Here is a 7,332-nt window from a genome sequence, read left to right on the forward strand (position 1 = left end):
TCTACCAGTGTTGTACAGTACAAACACGGGAGAAGGAAACACAGAAAGTTAATGTGATTGCATTTATTCTTGGCCAGTAACTACAGCTTTCTTTTATTTGCATTTATATAGGGGTTCACACTTGCAAGAATTTGAGTCTGGGAATGTGTATCAGTTATACAAAAGGTTACTGTTTCTTCAGCTGACATGCAAAACCAATGTTGAGGATTTGCATTCCTTGTAGAAGTCTTGTCCAAGGTTCCTTGGTTTATTGGAGTCCCTAAAAGTACCTAGAAACCCTGGTTGTTGCCACATGTACCTTTATATTAGATTATATAAATGCCTACTTGTTATCAGCATCATTCATCAAAACCAGTACGTGTCCAAACACAGGGTAGAACTGTGTTCCTAGGATTATTTTCACTCCTAGAGATCTAACTGGAAGCTAGGTCCTTGTGGCTGATAAAAGTTGTCTTTATACTATTAGAGAGAAACAACGGTAAAATAAGTTTATGTTAACCACATGTATACATGCACAAAACCCTGAGGGTAAACCTAGGACATGCTGAAATAAAAATAGGCTCTGGATTCCCCCCACCCCTCGCATGCTGTAACAAAGGGATACTATTTTGTCATGTAGCTGAGTGGTGTAGCATGTTTAAAAAGTATTTGCTGTATTCTATTTGGAAATTTCTCAGAAGTAACAGAGAATTGGTTTCTGTAGCTTATCATACAGCTGATAAGTGCTTCTTGTTGCAAACTGCAGCAAAATAGCTGCATGACATTATTCACTTACCACTAACTTGCTTTTAGCCTCATCTTGCTTTATGCTATCACTGCTTCAGCAGTTAGATTGGAGTCCAGAAGCTTCATGCATTGGTTACATAATACGAAATAACGTATTATACACTTTGACCATTGGAGTTCAGTGTGAAGTTACTGGATATTTTGTACTTGCCTGATAAACACTTGCATCCAAGCAATAGAATAGCAGAAGTTAGCTGTCTCAATATGAGGAATCACTTTTCAAAGTTCTTCTTGAGGACTTTATCTAAAGAATAAAGTTTGTAATTACACTAGTAAGTTATACAATTAGTTTCAGATGGGTATTTAATCTCATATGAAAACTTACTTTAGTGTAAATGAAACTGAAGTGACATTGACTAAATCAAGAGAAGCTGCTTTGCTTTCAGGGTAGAAATGACTACACGTGTTCTTCTAACACCTGAATTTATGTAAGTGTAGTTCTCATTTAGAGAAGCTCCTAGAATAGTAATTCCTACCTTAATTAAAGAAGTGTAAACAAGAATACAGAATTATCCTGTAGTCTTAGAGATAAGAATTAGTTCACTGAATTTGTAATGATTTGCTGTTACAGTAAGGACACTATTAGATTTAACAGGTCAGTAAAGATTATCAGTTTTGAAAGGTATGTATACAAGGGTGATTTCCTAGCCTAGTCTCACTTTTAGAAATGCAAGAACAGACATGCTTGTTGAGACAGCCTGGGAGCCGTGCTACACAAAAACTAATAATATGGAAGAAACTGGAGCAGTCACTCCCCATGGTAAGCACACATGAGCATCAGCTACTTGAGTCCCAGGCCAGTTCTGAGACAGAAAAGAGTGTATAACAAGGCATCAGTTGGAAAGGTGACTATTCAGTTTTAATGGGTAGCTACATACAGATATGATTTTACAACATAATGGGGATATTTTTATACCTTCCTGTAATTGCTGGTGCTCTTAGTGGATCACTTTTAGCTTTATTTCACCCTTTCTCTGCATCATTATACTAGCACTAGCTTGTTCTTTCACACAGTATTTATGTTGTACCTTAGATTGAGTTTATTTAGTAAATGACATGAAAAAAGTAGCAATAAGGGTCTTTAAACAGAAGAATAGCTTTCAGCTTCAGCTTTTGCAGCCAGCGTTGCAATAGTAACTGTTACTATTTATTACATATCTCTCCTAAATCGCTTTTACTGTGGAAGCTCAGTGAATGCTTATGTAAACAGTGAATCAGAAATCCTTTATAGCTAAAAGTTAAAATTTTTATTTTTGTCCTCAAGAAGTGGTCAGTATGGCATTCTCAAATCCAGAGGACTCCCCCAGTAAAAGCTTCAGTGAAGGCTCTGGACTACCTTTTTATCCCCTTCTAGCAGTTGCTGTAGAAGAGTGGATTACTCATATACCACAGAAATTGTCACCTGATGACCTTCATTCTCTTTCCTTGTGTAATCTAGAAGCATAAAGATACAGCTAGAAAGCTTTCCATCAGCTAGTTCACTACTTACCCAAACTGTGCAACCCCATGCATACTTGGGTACATACAGCCACCTCAGCTCACTTGAGGAGAACTGAAATAATAAAGTTGAGAAAAAAAAAACCAAACCCACCCCACAATAGAAAAATTAAAACTACACCAAAGAAAGAAAACCTCCCCCAAAAAGTTTGAAAGAGCAAAATAAATTGTCCACCTAACAATGGGCCCTGTCATTATCAAGGAACAGAAAGGGCCTTTTAAACTACCTCCCTCTAGACCATACACTTCCCCCCCCCCCCAAACTAATTTAACTTACAGATACGCACAAAATCTGTTCATTAAATTACCACCTCATAGAATAGCTATCCATTATACCATTAAGTATAACCCAGTTCTCATTCTTCTTTAACCTATAGCCATATTCCTCCTCATTCCCCTACCCCCTTTTTTATTTGTGAAAAGTAAGCATTTTCAGGTGTTTCCTGCTAATGCAGCATTCACAGCAGTAAACATGTAATCACACATACAGAAATGCAAGGAGAAAGTTACAGACAACACTATTGAGTTGTGCCAATATTTATTAATACTAACAATTTCTTGACAGCGCAAAAGAGCATTAACATGGAAGAAGTAGTTTTCTCAGGCTGTTTGTAGACTAACAATTTCTTGACAGCGCAAAAGAGCATTAACATGGAAGAAGTAGTTTTCTCAGGCTGTTTGTAGACCTTACAAGAGTTCTAGAAAGCATAAGTGTAAATAGAGATTTGGGGCTGATTTCCTGAGAAGGAAATACAGGTTTCATCATGCAGATACATTGCTAATGAAATCACTTTATGAAGAATATCAAAGCCATTAAAGAACAAATAGATAAAGAGAGCTAAATAGAAAATTAACTGTGAGGTTCAGATTTTTTTCCTTTTCTTGTTTGTGCAATAAGCACTGGTAATAGTGCTATCTACTAATTGCTTTTGAATTTCAAGAGGGTAGACTGCTGAATATTCTTTCTTAATTATTGCTGGAAAGTGCTAGGGATCAGAATGGTTTTGTTCTAATACTGTACAATAGTGATTACTGTCTGTGAGCTATGGGAACTTGCCCTACTCCTGAGTGCTCACATCAATAGTAAAACATGTCTGTAATTTCAGTTTCAGTGGTAGGCCAGTATATTCTCTTACATGCCCATAATTTCTCTGTGCAGTGCTTTCATCTCTATGCGATGTGTATAAACATAATACCTCAGTAGTATATTCTGCCTGGGGCTGCTGTACCCACCCACTGAATCTCTTCTGTAGTTGCCTGAAACTGGTTCCCTGTGCAGTTGTGCACCTGGCAGTCTGATAGCCAGGAAAACTCTGCCTTCAGCGGTTAGCCCGTAAACACAGATGCAGTTTTTATGCAAAGCAGCATGACATAATGCAATAGCTCTAATGCTTGTCTTTTAAAAAAATGGCTATGTGAAGTTTTTAAAGCACATAATCATCAATGTTCAAATATTTTCTTTTAAAACTTACTTCTAAAAAAGTTGTTAGGAGTAGGAAGGTGGATTGGAAGAAGCCTGCAATGCTCGGTATAGTATAATGAGAGTAATGTAATTAGCCTTTTCTATTTATATTCAACATTTTCAAAACTCTAAAGAAAATGGTACACATCCACCTTTATAAGAACTTAGATGTCTGTTGCTAGCTTTTGCAGTTAAAATACTCTTTCTTGGTGACTGCTAGAGTGCCCAGTATATACAGTCTTCCAGTGTTCATTGTTTGCAAAGAAAAGATCAGTCCAAATTATGCTAGCTTTTGATGAGATGACTGGGTGATAGTACCTGTATCTGGTAAAGCCTGAAGAAAGACAGACATCTTTTAAAAAGAAAATCTGACAGTTATGATAATGAGAAAATACAGATTAAAAAAGTAACCTTCCATCCCAGTATATTTCCCAGAGCCACAGACCTCCATATGAAGCACAGTACTTATGACTTACTGGTTTCTGCTTTGCTTTGCTTTATTCTACCTACTTCTGAGCTAAATACTGAAGTTGGGTGGAAGGTAAACTTGTGTAAAGCAGCAAACAGGCCTTCTCAACCAGTAAATGGTGTTTTAATAGCTCTGTATGCTTACAAATTGCTAGGGTTAAATGTTTCTGTTTGTAGCAGCAGTCCAATTTACAGAAATTGGTATGAAAAACTCAGATAAGTTTTTGTTTTCAGTAAGCAGTGGGAAACTTGGTATCCTGCTAGTGGGAAACTGTTGGTAGGAAGTCCCTAGATGAGGAGCATGTCAGGACACAGATGAGTGATGTGCTCACTGTTCTCCAGCAACTCCTGAAGAGTGAGTCCTGAACTGCTATAACCTATAACTCATTTGCTTATTTCTTCTGTGTCTAGGGGCTGAACAGGTCAGAGCTGATAAAACATTCTGGTCCCTGCATGATTCACTCTCCTTCCTGTTTCCTTAATTAACCCTTGATATCTCAAACAAACAAACAAAAAAAGAGACACTGGCCATCTATGCAAACACCCTGCCAGTGATAGTTTTTTTGCCTGTCAGGTGTACCATGTGAAATGTTATTAAAATAAAGCTGTATTTGCATAAGGAAATGCATCAATATATTTTAAATAAAATTTAAAACCAATTTATACTGTAGTGAGGCACTATATAAACACCATTTCAATTCCACAGTGGTGGGTTAGCTTCAACAGAAACTGATTCTAATCTTTGGCATCTAATCTGTTATAAAGCAGTGTCCGCATAGTTATTTGTATCAATTAGAAAACAATTTAAGGTAAGCAGGGACAAGCATCTCATATAACTGGTGCCTATCAGTTTGAATTTCCTATCTGACTGAGTCTTGGCACTGAATAAATTGCCAATGAATACAAAAACTAAATGGAATTCTGGGGTCTGTAGACAGCTCACTGCTCGGAGTACAAAACCACTCGCCACTTCATTAGCTATACCATTGCAAGGTTAAAAAACAAAAAGGGCAACCCGAGGATGGATGTGTCTGAGGGGACATGCAGTTTTCAGCATGCAGATGAGATCCTTGGCAATTCTCTTTAGCTTTGTTTCCACTGTGCAGGAATTACCAGCAGACTGGATCAGCAATCTCATTATTTCAAAGTCATGAATGTTCCTTCTCATCTGTTCTTAGTGTGGATCTATCACAGGTGCAATCTACCACAACCCTTCTTTGCAGCACAGCAGACCCATGTCAAAGAACAGAAGCAAAGCTGAGCAAAAGCATTTTTACAAAATGGGTCCTGAAGAAATCTTTTCTTGTTACTTCTCACAAATCTAGTAAAAAGCGATTGTTTAGATGTTTTTAAGCAACTCTGATATTTTTCAGGAGCCCATTAAAAAAGAAAATAAAATTAAAAATTATCCCTTCCAAATACTGAAATAGCATTGTACCTCACTGACCCAGCTTAATATTATATTCTAGAAGCCATATTAATTTCACATTTTAGGACCTGTGATTTATTGGTAGCTGTCTGTATTAATCTGTCATATTGTACCAAGATGAAAATAATGCATTGTATATACTGTACATATTCTGTCCTTTTACCAGCAACACTGACTTCAGTAATGGAAACAAGTTCTTCTCTGCACCTTTCTGTCATCATTTTTCCTGGAACCACTGATGTTGCTGTGCTGGCTGCATACTCACCTTTCTGCCAAAATTCCTGTTTCCTCACGTCACCCTACTTGATAAGCAGATTTCTTCAGGACTATCACATTCATGCAGGTGGTGGTTAGGAGATCAGAGCATTTAAAGGGTAGGCTGAAGCCTGCTTCTCGGCACTGAAGTGATTGAGGAGCAAACTGAAACAGAGCTTTTAGGTTCTTGCAGAAGAAACAAAATAAGAAAGTCCCTGTTATATTTTATTCCCCATTAAATTGCCCATGCCATTTTGTTTGCTTTTTAATCAGTTTTAGCCCATCACATATTCAATATGAGGGTTAAATAACAGGTATCTCAGAAGGCTGTCTAAGGGCTGGCATGGCCACATCTGTCTTTCTGTCAGCACTTTCCTGTTTCCAAATTTGGCTGTGCACCCCAACAATAGGCCAGCTGGACCAAGAAAAGTGTCTCCTTCCCACACCATCCTCAGTTCCTCAGGCCCTTCCTTGGTTTCTGTGAGGGCCAGTGGGTCCCTTGGCATATCAGTCAGAATACCATTCTAGCAAATACAGGCAGGCAGCAGTGTGGGAAGTGCCTCAGGGTGCTTCACTGGTAAGAAGACTGTGGGGACCAGTGTTCTCCAAAGGGAAGAGCAATATGGTCAGTCTGATCTGCTGAGTGCTCATATGATATTACAATAATATGTGGTATCCATTATCTGAAAGCTAAGAAAAAAAGAAATATGAAATGTAATGGTGTAAAACAGCATAATAGAAGGATTGTCCTCTAAAATGACCAGAAGGAATGACGAGTAAGCAGTCTGCTTTAGTAGGATTATAGCTGAGAGGCTATGACTAGTTGCATTTTACATATACCCTGACTCTAAATCTAGCCTGATTCTTTCATAACTCCAAACCCAAGTGGGATCTTTCACTTTTCCCAATATCACAAATTCCAAAGTCTACTGGCAGGAAGTCACTTCTGCAGTTTAGGTCTTCCATGATATTCCTGCCTGAAGAGATGAGGCAAGTCAAAAAGATGTATTGATCTGTTGAGAGATGCAAAGGGAGAAAGCTGGTTCAGAGCCTGAGAATGAATTCTTTAATTCTAAGCTCTAGCTAGCTTCTATCAAGCACTCTTTTTTTTCTTCTTTTCTTCAGATGTGATTTACTTAAGCCTAAATGTCTACACAAGCAGCTGGTTTAGCACCTATGCTATTTATACCAGATGAGCATCTGAACAAGTTATATTCCAATGATTCCCAAACTACCTATTTTCACTGCAGTTTACTTAAATAGCCAAACCTATTTTGAGAATACCGAGTACTTATTTCTGTTACTGTATTTATGTCAAAAGTTTTAAAAGTTCTAAATATATCTTCAGTCTCCCAAGAGACCTAGATTTTAAAAGCAAAATATAGCAGAAACCAAAGGCTCTAGTTCTGGCATGAAAAGCAAATAACAGAACTAA

This window comes from Pezoporus wallicus, unplaced genomic scaffold, assembly GCF_028554395.1.
Source record: "Pezoporus wallicus isolate ANWC-B61680 ecotype Strahan unplaced genomic scaffold, APGP_CSIRO_Pwel_v1 contig_7505, whole genome shotgun sequence".
Taxonomy (NCBI): domain Eukaryota; kingdom Metazoa; phylum Chordata; class Aves; order Psittaciformes; family Psittacidae; genus Pezoporus; species Pezoporus wallicus.